Source organism: Sebastes umbrosus, chromosome 13, assembly GCF_015220745.1.
Source record: "Sebastes umbrosus isolate fSebUmb1 chromosome 13, fSebUmb1.pri, whole genome shotgun sequence".
In the NCBI taxonomy this organism is placed as follows: domain Eukaryota; kingdom Metazoa; phylum Chordata; class Actinopteri; order Perciformes; family Sebastidae; genus Sebastes; species Sebastes umbrosus.
In genome coordinates, this window is record NC_051281.1 from 27,004,149 (window position 1) to 27,020,471 (window position 16,323).

At 45.4% G+C, this 16,323-nt stretch overlaps 1 pseudogene; it reads left to right on the forward strand.

Moving 5' to 3' along the window:
• The first annotated feature begins 789 nt into the window (after nucleotides 1-789).
• On the forward strand, nucleotides 790-4,691 carry LOC119500445 (annotated as a pseudogene).
• Nucleotides 4,692-16,323: the final 11,632 nt, after the last annotated feature.

A 16,323-nucleotide genomic window follows, 5' to 3' on the forward strand; every position in this document is an offset into this window, starting at 1 on the left:
CTTCCTATCTGCGAGACCATAATATCAACAAAGTCATGTGACTGACCTTAAGAGGCTGGCCGTAGGTTATAAAGCAACCGGAAAACCATGCCTCTTCCTCTTTGCCTTTCTCGCCTCATCGGAGACCGGTAAGTATGTCGGGAAGCCAATAATCCGTCACTTTAGTGTGCAGGTGCCTTGTGTCCCTGAGGATTTCTGTGGTTTTTCCCGTGAGTTCTGTATGTAACTCTCTGTTTGTTGCAGGTAAGATAAATGATATCACCTGCGGCTGATTACCCCATAGCCTGTTTGGCGTTTTTGCGTAAGTTGGCGTTTGGGTGAGTAGCTTTGCTTATTCTCCCCTTGGAAGCAGTTGCAGAGTTACTGCTTTCAGCTGTTTCGCAAATTAAGTTTTCTGTTTCACCCTTCATACACGTGCGTACACGAGTGGTGTTCTTTATTTAAATAGTGGCGCGCTGATAAATGGCCCACTGAGTGTTATAGCTCACCCGGTAGAGCGGGCGCTCTTACCGGGGTAGGCCGGGGTTCGAATCCCCCTTCGGCATATTTTATTTAGCCAAGGATTTTGCCTTGTATTCCCCTTGTGTTTTAAAGGGCGTTTTCATTTTTCCCTTAAACCTCTGTGCGCAGTAGGTGGGTTTGGTTATTTGTTCCCCCTTGTACGTCCGCGTACAGGAAAGGGGTGATTTTTAGTTCTTATGAGCAGTATTTTTGTTTATACCTTTGAGCCAGTGAGCATATATCCCCATTGACTACTGTTCGCAGCAGGAGGGGTTAATTGGTACAATTATGGCTCCCCAGACTTGTCGGTTCTGTGGGGCAGCCATGGACATTCGCGACGGTCACCGTGAGTGTCCGTCTTGTTTGGGCATGGCGCATTTAATGGATGACGTTGATTGCCCATGTCCAGCAGCCATTGATCTGCCTCTGGAGGAAAGGGCCCGAAGGGCTAGGCTTGAGGGGCATTCCCAACACACTTGGGCAGCTGCTCCCCCTAGTAGGGAACGAGAGCGTCGCACGGAAAACCGCTCCCGCAAGCGTAAACAGGGGCAGTCCCAGGGGCATGGAAAAAAACGTGCCACAGAGACTAACTCTCCGCCACTGCAGAGTCCAGCCCCACCTGTAGATGGGGTAGAGGGGCAGGAGGATACTCAGTGTCAAATCCTGGCCGCCATTCGTGGTCTGGCAGACAGGGTGAGTAGAATGGAAGCTCAGAGAGCAGCTCCACTGACTGCGGCTTGTTCGGAGGGGATCTCCCCTAGGGACTTGCCGGCATATGAAGAACATCAGACAGATCACCCTGATGCTATATCACTTTATGCTCAGGGTTCTCTCTTGGAGGACGAGGGTCACCCAGAGATTGCTGAAGAGTCACATTGCCTTAGCCTATCTCACACAGATGAGTCTGCGTCCGTAGACGATGGTACTGGCGATTCTGTTCCCAGTGATGTGTTTTCAAAGGTTTTGAGTGCGGCTAAGATTATGGGCCTTTCAATTCCAATTGAAACCCCTAGCTCATCGGAGGGAGTCTGGGCTGGCATCTCGCAGTCTCGTCCCTCAGTGACTATTCCTGCAGCCGAGGATTATTGTCAGATGTTAAGGAGGTCATGGAATAATCCTGGTAGCGCCCCTCAGTTTAATTCGGGGTGCAGGAGGCTAGCCAAGGCACAATACCCCCATGAGTCTGGTTTGGGCGATATGCCGCCTGTAGAGAGGGAAATGGCAGCTTTAACCCCTCTAGGCCCAGATAGGGTGACCACTAATCCACACTGTCCTTGTAAGGAGTGCAAGAAGACAGACCACTTGGTTTGTAGGACCTATAATGCAGCCGCCCGCGCGGCGCGTGCAGGAAATGCACTCGCTCTCTTGTTAGCAGCGCTCAGAAGGACCGCTAGTGCGGGTGATCAGGACACCAGAAACCTGATAGATGCGGCCCTGTCCACACACTCTCAGCTTACTCGTGACATCGGTTCCGCTATGTCGTCAGCCATGATGGCCCGCAGACAGATCTGGCTAGCTCAGACAACCCTCCCCGAGAACATCAGGAAGGAGCTTACCAACATGCCGGTGGTACCGGGTAGAGTCTTTCACTCTGACTCCCAGAGTGTCTTGGAGAAAGCTGAACAGTCTCTGCGTACTCGAGAGAGCGTGCAGCGCACATTCAGTCGGCCTGCAGCGACGAGGCAGAGACCAACGGGCCAGCAGCACCAATTCCAGGCTGCCTGGGGTCATCCAGAGCCCTGGATGCGTGGCAGGCGCCAGGGCTCAGGTGCACAAGGTTCGGGTGATGCTGCAGGAAGACTGCGACTGCAGCATCAAGGGTTTCAGCCCCGGCCTACAGCAAGAGGGGCTCCTCAAAGGAGACGCCCCCCCAAGGGTCCAGGGACCCAGGGGACCTCTGCATAGGAGTGGTGGGCCAGCCGCCAAGGTTCACTCCCAGCTACGTCTGGACAGCTGGGAGAAGGAAGTCTCAGACCCCTGGGTAGTGGCTACTGATGCAAGGGGTTACAGAATTCAATTTCGGCGGCGGCCCCCACCTTTTTCCAGGGTCCAGATGACGTTGGTCAAGGACCCAGTCCAGGCAAAAGTTCTGTCCGAGGAGATTGCAATCCTCCTTCAGAAGAAAGTAATTGCGAAGGTAAGGCCCAGCGAACAGCAAGCTGGCTTTTATGCAACATATTTCCTTGTTCCCAAAAAGGATGGTGGGATACGTCCCATCCTGGACCTCCGGTGCCTAAATACTTACATAAAGGTTCTGCCGTTCAGAATGCTGCACACACGGCACATTCTAGAGTCGATAGAGCAAGGGGAATGGTTCACCACTATCGATCTAAAAGACGCGTACTTCCACGTCCCCATTTGTCGGGCACATTGGCAGTTTCTACGGTTCGCATTTCAAGGGCAAGCTTACGAGTTCAAGGTCCTTCCGTTTGGTCTCTCCCTTTCTCCGAGAGTTTTCACTTGAGTGGTAGCAGCCGCTCTGTCACCACTCCAGAGGGCAGGCTTAAAGATCCTGCCATACCTGGACGACTGGCTGGTCTGCGCTTCATCTCGTGAACAGGTCATGCAGCATACCGGGAGGGTCTTAGCTCATGTCCAATCCCTTGGTTTCAGGGTGAACTTAAAGAAAAGCAACCTCGAACCGAGGCAGGAAACAGTATTCTTGGGACTTTGCCTGAACTCACTTATGATGAAGGCGTCCCTTACCCCTCAGAGGGTTGCGAGAATCCTAACGGTCTTGCGTATCTTCCGACTGGGCAAACGCCTACAGTTGGTTCACTTTCAGAGACTGCTGGGGTTGATATCAGCAGCAGTGTTGGTGATTCCGCTGGGCCTGCTCAGGGCTCGGCCCCTACAGCGGTGGCTGAATGCGTTCAACCTCCATCCACGGAGGGACAGGCATGTGAAGCTCAGAGTGACTCAGTCATGTCAGAGAGCTCTGAGCCCATGGAGGGACCACAAGTTGCTCACACAAGGTGTACCCTTGGGCAATCTGCCTTCAAGGAGGACTTTGGTGTCCACAGATGCCTCCATGACAGGCTGGGGAGCAGTCTAGGAAGGCAGAATGGCGAGAGGTGTTTGGAAACCTCCATGGGACACCGAACACATCAATGTGCTCGAGCTGAGGGCTGTGCATCTGGCTCTCAGGGCCTTTCTCCCATTCATACGCGGCAGGCATGTCCTGGTGAAGTCGGACAGCTCTGCCGCAGTTTACCATGTCAATCATCAAGGAGGCACGAAGTCTCTGCGTTGCCTCAAGGTTGCACAGAGGCTTCTGCCTTGGGCTTTTCCACGTCTGGCCTCGCTAAAGGCTGTCTATGTACCAGGGGTGCTGAATCGGGCTGCAGACCTCCTCTCCAGATCGGGGCCTCTCCCGGGGGAATGGATACTACACCCAGAGGTGGTGGCGAGTTTGTCGACTCAATTTGGCATGGCTCAGGTAGATCTGTTCGCATCCAAGGAGACAGCCCATTGCCAGCTGTGGTTTTCCCTGAGGCCTCCAGGTGGTCCTCTGGGCCTGGATGCTCTGTCTCACGAGTGGCCGAAGGGGTTACTGTACGCTTTTCCCCCACTACCATTGATTCCTCATGTGTTGGACAGAATCAACCGGGGGCACTACAAGGTTCTGTTGGTAGCCCCACGGTGGCTGGGGAGACATTGGTTTCCGGCCCTCCTTCGCCTGGTTCACGGCCGACCTTGGCCCTTGCCACTCAGGGCGGACCTTCTGTCCCAGGCGGGAGGAAAAATTTGGTATCCCAAGCCAGCTGTTATGCAGCTGTGGGCTTGGCCCCTTCTCAGTCCGTCTCTCATGACCTGAGTGACGCTGTTCGGGAGACCATAGATAATGCTAGAGCACCCTCCACACGCTACAATTACAAGCAAAGGTGGAAGTTGTTCTCATCATGGTGCCACCATAAAGGGGCAGATCCCGTCACCTGCCCGGTGGCTTTGGTACTTGACTTCCTCCAGTCGCTGCTGGATGCAGGTAGGGCAGCTAGCACCCTGAGGGGCTACACTGCGGCTATTTCTACTTTCCATGACACACTGGGGGGTCTTTCGGTAGGGAAGCACCCCATAGTGTCCCAGTTTCTGAAAGGTGCTAACCGTCTGCGCCCAGGCAGGAGTTTACGGGCTCCATCATGGGACCTACCTTTGGTGTTGAGGTCCTTGGCTACAGCCCCATACGAACCACTGGAACAGTCAGATTTTAAGTTTCTGTCACACAAGACTGCATTCCTTTTGGCCATTTGCTCTGCCAAGAGGGTGAGTGAGCTACACGCACTGTCTGTGAGCAGCGAGTGCTTGAGGTGGAGAGCAGAATATGCAGGGGTGTCCCTGTGGCCGAACCCGTTCTTCCTCCCTAAAGTGGTAAGCCCTCAGACAGTGAATCAGGCTATTGAAATGGAAACATTCCAACCTGATCCATCTTGCCAAGAGGGAGCGGCTCTTCATACATTGTGTCCAGTAAGGGCACTGAAGGCCTATGTTGATCGTACTCGGACGCTGAGGCAGGCACACACTCAGCTGTTCGTTTGTTATGGGGGCAAGAAGTTTGGTCACCCCCTGTCTAAGCAGCGTCTGTCCCACTGGTTGGTGGAGACAATTTCTCAGGCTTACTCTAACCAAGATTTCCCAGTTCCAGAAGGTCTGGTAGCCCACTCCACACACAGTGTGGCCACTTCATGGGCAGCTCTAAAGGGAGTTGCTGTTGGGGACATTTGTGCAGCAGCATCATGGAGTACTCCATGCACGTTTGCAAGGTTTTATAGAGTCAATGTGACGTCTACGGCAATTGGCTCCACAGTTCTTATGTCGGCCGCCGAGCATGTTGGTGAGGCGGTGGAATCTTCCGTTCCTCGCGACAATGTTGATATTAGTCATCCAAGGTGAAGACCGTGGTGACGGTCAGAGTGAGGTCGAAATAGATCGTAAGTTATGTCCATAACTATGGATCTATGAGACCGAAGGATGACCGTCACCATCTCTTGTCGCTCAGAACGGGCTGACGTGTTCCAGGCAGGAGGAAGAGGCATGGTTTTCCGGTTGCTTTATAACCTACGGCCAGCCTCTTAAGGTCAGTCACATGACTTTGTTGATATTATGGTCTCGCAGATAGGAAGAAGAATGGCTTCATTCAAGGTGAAGACCGTGGTGACGGTCATCCTTCGGTCTCATAGATCCATAGTTATGGACATAACTTACGTTAGAGGATGGAGGGGTGGACCTGTTAAAGTCACGTGCTACAGCAGCTTGTTAGTGGGAGGGAGTTAGTGGAAGGACGAATGGACCTGTTAAAGTGAGGTGCAGCAGAGAGCAGCAGAGAGGAGCAGCAGCAGCAGAGAGGAGCAGCAATTAATTTAATTTAATTTAATTCTCTCTCTCTCTCTCTCTCTCTCTCTCTCTGCATGCACACACATGCCAGCCAATCCACAAGCAGAACACACGTGATTAGATACACAGAAAGATGCCACTCTATCAAATTAAAAGCTTCATCAAAATAAAATAATAAAAATACATGCTTGCATATGCAATATGCATTTTTTTTTTACCATTCTTAACATTTTTTAACCCATGAACTCAGCATTTTAACTCAATGAAAAATATGTATTTTTACCATTCTTTTTTTTAACAAACCCTATTTATTTGTTTATTTATCACAGACAACTATTTATGTATGCATAATTTTAACTGGGCTACATAATAATCAATATTCATCACAAAAAGCCCCAAAAAATAATCTATAAACAAAAACTAAACAAACTAAAACATGAAATGTAAGATGAGGATCTGGGAATAAAAGTTCAGGAAGAGTGAGAAACAGGCCATGAAGGGCCTTAAAGTAATCAATAAGATCTAAAAAAATGTATTCTAAATCATAATTGTGAGCCAGTTGAAATACTGGAGTTTCACAAACTGCAGGCCACCTCTGTGTCCACACGGGGGTAGTCTCCCGCTGTCACAGCACTGAATCCACATCACAGTGTCCTTTTACACATGAGCAGAGGGTGGTGATATTGCTGCTGGTAGATGCCTCTATTTTGACAGAGCATTTTAAAAGTGCACATTTTTAATGCCTCAAGAGAGAGAGAGAGAGAGAGAGAGATTGAGAGAGAGAGAGAGAGAGAGAGAGAGAGAGAGAGAGAGAGAGAGAGAGAGAGAGAGAGAGCGTCTTTATCTGTCCAACAGTTGTGTTTTTTCCAGAAGACTCCTCAGAGCTCTGAGGGAGGAAGTAGCATCAGATCTCCTGTCAGGACTGTTTTACACTCAGCCATCAGTCAGCAGAAACACCAAAGTCTGCTGATTGAACATTGCAATATGTTTTGTTCATACAAACATAATCTCAATCATTAGATTTTGGTGACAACTGCATTGCAAAAAGCTTTCTGAGGCAGGTGAAAGGGGAAGGAAATATCTTGAACTTTTAGTGTTTTATTTTCTTGTTAAATTTTCACCTTTACAAGTTATAATTCCATCAATACTGTTAGGCTTAATTTGGCAGCAGGCAGTATATTTTTGGCACCATTGGGTAAAAATTCCATAATAACCTTTCAGCATATTGTAATTCAATCACTTCTGCTCCTCCTCATGGCTCTGTTTTCAGGCTTTAGAAAATCTAGCCTGTGATGGGAGACTTTGACCAATCACAGGTCATTTCATTGAGAGAGCGTTCCTATTGGATGTGACCGGAACTTGGCAATCCTTCAACGGATTTTACAATGGCAGCGGGATCACAAACTTTCTCATTTTACAGCTAAACCGTGCACTACAAGATGATTCTGAAAACATTTGAGGAGAGAAATAGGCATTAACGTAACATAATATTGATTCATATTTGATCAGCGCTGCCTAGTTTAACCGTTTGGTCGGAGTTCGAGAGTGATTGACAGCCGGCTCTCATAGACGGTAGTTGGACAGCAGACCTCAGATCAGCCTCTGACTGCTTGTTTTCCTCCGGTCTGTGAAATCTTGCACATGCTGTTAGTAGCACTGGAGGACATTGAGGCACATGATTTTTTTCAGGTTACCTGTCTCATGCACTACTGTCACGATATAGTGACCGTTTTATAAAAATAACTTTTTTTAATCATATTTGCTCCAATCTCGCCTACTTCAGCTTTAATGGAAGACAGTGCGCAAGACCAACATGTGCTCACAGTCCACACAGAAACAATGTCTCAAGATCACTTGAGTCTTATCTGCCAGGATTTTATCATGACCAACAATATTGATTTTTTTATCATTAGAGTCTTGTATTAATACTGCTGAATGTGCATCTCTCATTCAGAATTTTTACATTTCCATCAGCCAAGATTGTTGTTAAGTTATTTATCAACATGAATATCAATTGCTATATGAATGTATGAAAATACGAGATAAGCATCTTGTTTGTTTTCATGAACAGCAGAATGGTGCATCGCTTTAAAAGTTGAAGCCGCAGGGAATTGTGGGATGTTATTCTCTCCTTTCCTTTGGTAAAGGATGCTCCGGTGTATCCTATGCTAAAGGAGATAATAAAGGAAGCATTGAAGCACCTTTCCTCAGCATACGGAGTATTAGACCAGCTCTTATCATGGCTGCTACCGAGATACTTCTGGGTCATTTCACTCCATTAGGAACTTTCCTAAGAGAAAAAGACTTTTCGACCGCAGAACAAGAGTGAATGAAACCTTCCAGCAGAGGAGGAAGAATATCCCATGAGTCTTTGGGACAAAGGCTGGATGACTCAGAGTTACCTGGACAACAGCAGTTAATATGGAAACAAAGAAGAAACATCCCCAGGCTGCAGGGGAAGAAGCTTCAGGTGTGTTTGAGGTCAGAAGTCATCTGATCAGAATTCAGTTTTACAGCTCTGGTGTGATGCTCAGAGGCAGCCACGAAAAGGACAAATCACCTGAGGGTATTCAGGAAGGCAAATCAGTCTGTACTAATTCATAAACACTGGGAAAAGGAAAGGAGCTGACTAACGAGGCTAACTGTACGTATACGTGAAACGAATCAGGGCGGGAAAACACATAAAGGCAGGAAGTAAAACCAAACAGGACACATGAGGAGAGTGGCTAACAAAATAAAACAGGAAACACTAAATGAATGCATGAAACAAGGAATATAACAGAAAACCCCAAAAACCTAGAAACCCAAATCCTCTTCTAGACTAATCAGAACAAATTATAAACTACTATATATATATATATATATATATAATACAGGATAATCAAAAGCCTTAACAAAAATCCGAGGGCCACAGAGGCAAATCGTGGCATTTTTCTTATATAACATTATAATACTAACCCTACAACTAGTCCGAGGAGAAAATCGTCCTCATCCTTGAAATTTTTTTCTCATAAAAGTGAAAGATAAAATACTTTTAATCAACAACAAACACAAGTCCCACATTAGTGTGCCATGTCACATATTCACACTCAGTCCTGTCAGGCTGCTGGAGTGGAAGGATTTTCTCTAGCTGTTAGTATCTTTTAGACTGTTCAAGCTCCTTATCATCAGTTTCCATGACAGCGGTAATTCTTGGTTGACAGATGATTCGGTCGCTTAAGATGTCAGGAGACAATTTTGACTCATTTTCACTCGTCAGGAATTATTTTCCTCGGTGGCGGCAAAACACATTATATGAGCCGGTAGACACTACTGTAGGTTATACGAGCTAACTACACACTAAGTGCTGACACAGTATAAACAGACAGAAAAAAACACTAGTCTATAGCAACAATAGCTTTCTCTTTTGCTGTGAGGTTTATACCACTCTCGTATCTGTTTGGTCAATATGAAGTTTACAGATAGTGGCCAGTTATCTTTCCATAAAGACTGGAAACAGGGGGAACATAGCCATCCTGGCACTGTCGACAAACCTCCACCTCATAAACATGGGACTCTTTCTCCCATGTAATAGTCCACCATCCATCCCATATGATGTTAACAAACAGATGGACAAACCTTCGAGAAATCAGTTGTTGTGAGCACGTAAAGGTCTCGTCCTCCAATATGATACGACCCCCATTTTTTATAACAGAATTTCCAGGAAAAATATTGTCATATATTTCAGCCAGTACAGTAGGAAAGTTGTGTGTCTTTTTTCCTTGCTTCCTTCCTTCCTTCCTTCCCTCCTCACTCAGCTGAATGATTGAACTGCTCCATTGCTGCAGATGGATGCTTGATTTATTTTCAGTCTTCAGCAGCAGCGTCTTTTCTTTTATTAATACATTTATACATTTTTCTGAACTTGGAAATGGTACTTGTTTGACTTGAAATGCCTTTTATTTGCTTTTAGTTGGATTTTACTCCTTGGGGATGAATAAAACATAGGAGCATCAAAATAATGCAGATCCATTAATATTTCAGCAGATTCAGTTGTAAAGAGTCAATTTTTTACAATTTCAATCCAGACCAAAAAAGAAAAAAGAAAAAAACATCTGGTGTTCTGCTGCTGAGGACTGCTTCCCCACGGTCACACAGATTTATTCACTTTCATACCAAAAGAAAAGAGTGTGTGAGCTGTGTAATATGGAGAGGTGGAAAGTGACGCACATTTTCGTCCGCGTTCTTCATACTATGATGACTTAAGAGTTTAAATTTTTTTCATGACTCGACTGAACTCTGAAATATTCCTGTGTACAGATAAAAAAAACAAAAACTGGAACAGTACCTGCACAAACTTGCCCTAAACCTACAAACTGTTGTTTTTACATGTTTGTATGTGTACAGATTAAACACTTGAGACACATATTTAATTAGCGCTGGCAAAAAAATTGAATTTGCCACTGAGAGTTTTTCACATTTGGTATGTACCTGGGGCCAGATGTTAATGTAAATAATACATATGCACAAAAGCCATGCAGACACCATTTCTTACACATGGTATTTATAAAAGAGCAACATATGGTGAGAACGTGTGCACCTCATGCATACTTCAGACCAGGCACACATTAAGTTTTCAAGAGCCAGTCGCAGGTGATATGATGAGGTGGAAATGAAATATACAGTGAAAGACGTCATCGTAAAGTCTACACAGTGTTCTGTGTAACGTCAATCAAAGCTGAATTAATGAACTTAAAGGTCACATATTGTGCCCATTTATCAGGTTCATATATGTATGTTTATTGCCCACTACAACATGTTTACATGCTTTAATGTTAATCTGATTGGCAACAGATGATTCCCTGTTGAAAAAAATGCATTTGTGGATCGGTGCACGTCAGGGGAGTCTCATAAAACCCACACACAGATCCAGTGAAGGTCACACATGACCAGCAGTTTGTAAATGCAAGTTCAACAGTTTGTATATAAATGTAACAAAATCCAAATATGTTTTTGATGAAGATGCTAGTACTTTATTTTTGAGGATTTCTATTACATTTATTTAAAACAAGAAATATTTGTGTGTTCATCAGAAATATATTTGTGAACCTTATTTATTTATGTGGATTTTCTTTTTACATTTATATACAACGATATATATTTTTTTGTTTAGTGAAAAATATTTATGTGGAGAGAGTTTATTTATATATAAATCACAAAATACATTTGTGAATCCTTCTGTGTGCATTTGTGAATGTTGAGACCGATCTGACCCCATACAGAACTACCACTCCAGACTGCAGCCATACATCAAGGCTGAGACTATGCCGACTTGGCCTGCCCGGCTTTGGGGTGACTGTTTTTGTTCCGGCACGCACAATTCGGGCTGCACGTGGGTCGACACAATTTTGCTAGCTGGGTTCATACCAGCAACATTACTGCAGTTTTAACGTCTATATCTGCAGAATATGTCACAGACATGAAAAAAAAGTAATATTTATTTTTATCACAACTCTTCCTGTTTCCGTTGGACAGAATTTATTTATTTGTTAACACAAGGCTTTTATTCTGAAATATTTGCAGGACAGTGTTGTGGGACATGAAGTGACTTGCACAGCTCCATAAATTAATACTTTTAATTGTGTATTATTACAAATGAGCACACGCTTCTTAAACTTTTTCTGTCCAAAATAAATATAAATGACATTTATAATGAAATGAAATGGCCATTATGAAAGGCAAACTCTATGTAGAAAGAAAGAGCTGACAACAACAGCAGCAGCGCTGCAGCAGAAACGCTGCTGGTGTGGACACCACATGCTTGAGAAACACAGTAGTCCAGCGAGGCAGCTGCTCACATTCACAGTGTGTCCCGGCCATTACGAACATTTAAGAAACACAGTAATGAGATCAGCACAGTAGCTTTCTTCCATCTCTTTCAGCCAAATTTCTTTCTATCACAGTCCAATGCAGAATTTCTCAACACCAGACCATTTGCAACTGTTTGACAATATCTAAGATGTGTTTGGTGATTCAGATGTGTGCATCCGGATGACTGTTATTGTTAGAGCTGTGAATTTTTCATCAGCTGTCTCCAGACGGCTCCCCGGTCTCCGTTACTGGGGGACAAAATGCTCGTTACAGAAAGTGATTAAAGGTAATCATGAATTATTGCTCAGCCAACATCTGCCCGCCTTCACTCCACGTTTTGCCAAAGGACAATGTATGTGTGTGTGTGTGTGTGTGTGTGTGTGTGTGTGTGGTTGATCATCCCATAAGCCCAGCAGTGTTCAGCACACAGTATTAATGTTGAGCCTGATGTAGGCAATTAACAGACAGGCTCATTAATGCCTAATCACCTCAAACATCGAGGTGCTCGCCCACTCATTAAATTCTCATTGAGCTGCATTGTTTACAGTGTGGATGAATTGAGTGCAATTAAAGTAGAATTACAACACTGGGTCATGTGGGACAGAGAGAGAGAGAGAGAGAGAGAGAGAGAGAGAGAGAGAGAGATGGGAAGTTAAAGTTCACTGACTGAACACTGTAAAAACTACTTATATGCTGTGAGGAACATGAATGTCTGTTCACTGCAATCCATCTGATAATTGTTGATGTATTTCATTCTGGACCAATGTGGTGGTGGACAGATAACTGCATTATCATCCCTGGAGCCATGCCACTAGCATAAATAAACTAAAAACCACAAGACAGAAAAAATAAACCTTACACTTTTGTATATGGAAGGATATGAGGAAACATAACCCCTGGTTCCAGATGTATCAGGTTATGATGCTTCCATTAAAATGCTGTTATATTACGTCAGCAAGTTTTACACCTACAGTGTCTGAGGTTGTGAACACCTCGCTGGTTTCTCCACCATTCTCACCTCAGAATCACTCCATAAATGTATAATTTCTTTCAAGTCTGAGAGATGCAGGAGATTTATTATTTAAAGAGGAAGAATAAAGAATGAGTTACATTCAGCCAAAGATCCAAAACTCCATAACCAGGCAGGCAGGGACTGGCGCTGAGATCTTGAAGACAAAATGCTTCGTGTGATATAATTCAGTGTGTGTGTGATCAAAAAAAGAGCAGCTGATACTGTCATAATATGTTTGATCTAGTGCGGTGAGTCCGTGACAATGAAGCCACACAACAAAACAGCCGACAGGACGGAGTGTGATTTAATTTTGGCTCCACCACAGTCTCGTATTAATCAAGTCATTCGTCATCGCCGGGCTCCCTCCGTTCGAAGCACAGGTTGTTTTTCAACGTGTCGAGAGCTGCCATCTGGCTCATTTTGGTGATGTTTCAATATCTGCTGGGAACAGCTGCTCTCCCACCTGTCCACCATGCATTCCTCTGGCCTTCATCACTTTCCAGCCCGCCCGGTAGAAACCAACTGCAGAGCCACTAGACGGGCTACTGCTCCTGAGCATGTCTTAAAATATAACGTCTACCATTTTTCACTCATCTCCTGCCATCCAAGTTAACTCTCAAACCATATTCTGTACGTAACACACTAACATCCCATGTAGCTATTTAAGTCTGCTATGTGTGGTAGTACTATGGGCGGGGCCTGGGTACGGTTTCAAATATAATGGCGCTATTTCCTGTATATCTGATTAGTATTTTCTACAACCTGTCTTTTTTAGTCTAATTCAAATATCTGGCGGTGCCTCCAATAAATCTAAGTATAATACCGTTATAAACCTCCTGTTTAACTTTTGTTATCCTGTGTTTTACTTTTATAACCCTTTTTAAGCAGTTAGTACCAAAACATGAATTATCAATGTTGAAATATGACACAAGTATACTTTAAATTCAAATAGACCAAATTTTGTTAGGTATTAGTCCAAGTACGCAACACAACATTAACTTAGATCACTCACTGAATACACATACCTGAGAATACCCAATGGTAGTAAACACAGAATTAATAATTGGGTTCTCTTATGACCTTTAAATCTCTCTTAAATTATGTCAGTTAACTCTAATTAGGTTTTAATATCACGAGTGCCTCCTCTTTAACATGTGAACATCTCCTTTAATCTACTGTGGGCTCACACACCCGCACACTGTTGTAAAACACAAACCAAGCTGTAATTGAAACCCCTGTTGCAGGCCTGAGTCATGGCTTTGGGAAAACTTTTCAGGCCGTTTCATTTGGTAAATATATATTTGGTAATAAAGGTAAAAGAAAAAGCATGTGCAAATTCACCAGCATGTTACTCACGGATCCAGGGAATATTATTTTGAAGAGGAAATGTTTAGGAGGTACAACAGCTCAGTCCTGACTCCATAGGCCACACACATCAGGACCTCTCAGTGCTACAGTGTGTATAGTGTGTAAAAATGATTTGTTCTCCTGCCATCATCTTCCTGCTTCACCGTGCCTATATGTTCACCTGGACTGGTCAGGTAGCACTGCGAGAGTCATGTTCGTTGATTTCTCCGGTGCATTCAACACCATCTGGCCTTCCCTGCTGGGGGGGGGGCAAGGGGATAGTGATGAAGGTAGGCAAGCAACACGTGGGCCCCACAGGGGATGGTCCTATCACAATGTCTACTCACCCTCTACACCTTCAGATACAACTCCAAGTCCTGCCACCTGCACAAGTTCTCTGATGAGTTTGGTTCTATCATCGAGGGGGGAGGAGGCAGCGTACTGGACTCCTTCGTTGAGTGGTGTTGAACCACCTGCAGCTCAACACTGGTGGACTTCAGCAGACGGTTAACACCCCCTACACCCATTTCCAGCCAAGGAGTGGATGTAGACACTGTGCAGGACTACAAGTACCTGGGAGTCAGTCACTTCACTAACTCAAAGTTCAGCTCACATAGATTGAAATGAACTAGTTCACGTTCATAGTTCACAATTTTGAACTAAGCTCACCGTCCCAAAACATTAACAAATCACGTTCATTCGTCTTTCAGACTTATTTTCAGCATCCAGTCCCGCAGCACCAGGCTCAGGGACAGATTCATATCACAGGCCAGAAGAGACCCTGAGCTCATCACTATGACACGTTACCATTATACTGTCACCTCTATATACTTTAATTACTGTTTTACAAAAAATATATGATTTATTATATAAAATGTGTGATTAATGTTGTGTAATTTTAGTGTGTTGTTTTCTATGATCATTTTAACTGAAGTAAAGTGTCTTTGAGTACCCTGAAAAGCACTCTGTAAATAAAATGTATACTGTTATCATTGATTCACAGGAAGTAGAATCAGTGTGGGAGTCCAGCAGTTATTCATTTGTAATCTACTGTAGACAGGAAGTTGAAACAAGCCGCCAGGCATGTGCTTTGTTTTTCTGTTTTCTTTCCTTATTTCCCTTCACTGGTGGCTGGTAGGTATAATGCTGACTCAGAGTATCATCCCTTTACAGTTGTATACTCTGTTTTAATCATTGCTGTGATGACTCGGCTCTTCTGACAGACTGCCGGCTCCAGTGGGAGCTCCCAGTCAGCTGCAGTTAGAGCCTCTTATGTCAGAACAGTGTAATAACAGCCTCGCCCTGCCGGACACACGGGGGACCAAGTGTCAACATTTATCAGCTCTTCGGCCACGTCTCTGCTGTCCCAACACATAAAACCTTATCAGCTTTAAAGACGGCCAGTGGCAGAGGCCACGGGCTGTAATTAGCATGATTAATACAGTCCGGCTTTCATTAAAGCAAGAAGAGCTCCAACAAAACACTGAAGTTGTGATATTTCAAAGGAACAGTTAGACAACTTTGCCCTCGCTCCTTTAACTCCGCCTCCCAGCCCTCGCTCCTTTTAACTCCCCCTCCAAGCCCTCGCTCCTTTATCTCCGCCTCCCAGCCCTCGCTCCTTTTAACTCCCCCTCCAAGCCCTCGCTCCTTTAACTCCCCCTCCCAGCCCTCGCTCCTTTAACTCCGCCTCCCAGCCCTCGCTCCTTTAACCCCGCCTCCCGGCCCTCGCTCCTTTAACTCCACCTCCCAGCCCTCGCTCCTTTAAGCCCGCCTCCCGGCCCTCGCTCCTTTAACTCCCCTTCCCAGCCCTCGCTCCTTTAACCCCGCCTCCCGGCCCTCGCTCCTTTAACCCCGCCTCCCGGCCCTCGCTCCTTTAACTCTGCCTCCCAGCCCTCGCTCCTTTAAGCCCGCCTCCCAGCCCTCGCTCCTTTAACCCCACCTCCCAGCCCTCGCTCCTTTAACCCCGCCTCGCAGCCCTCGCTCCTTTAACCCCGTCTCCCAGCCCTCGCTGCTTTAACTCTTCCTTCCAGCCCTCGCTCCCTTAACTCCGCCTCCCAGCTCCTTTAACCCCACCTCCCAGCCCTCGCTCCTTTAACTCCCAAAAAAATGATCCGCTGAGTTACAGACGTCTCTTTCCCAATATATGTCCCAGCGACGCTGCATACAGCACTGTGACAGCTACACCAAGAGAGACCTGACGGGAATGTAGATGGTTTTGAACAAAAGCTGCCACTTCGAGCACTGTGAGGAATCATTTTGAGAAATACGAATAATCTACGTCA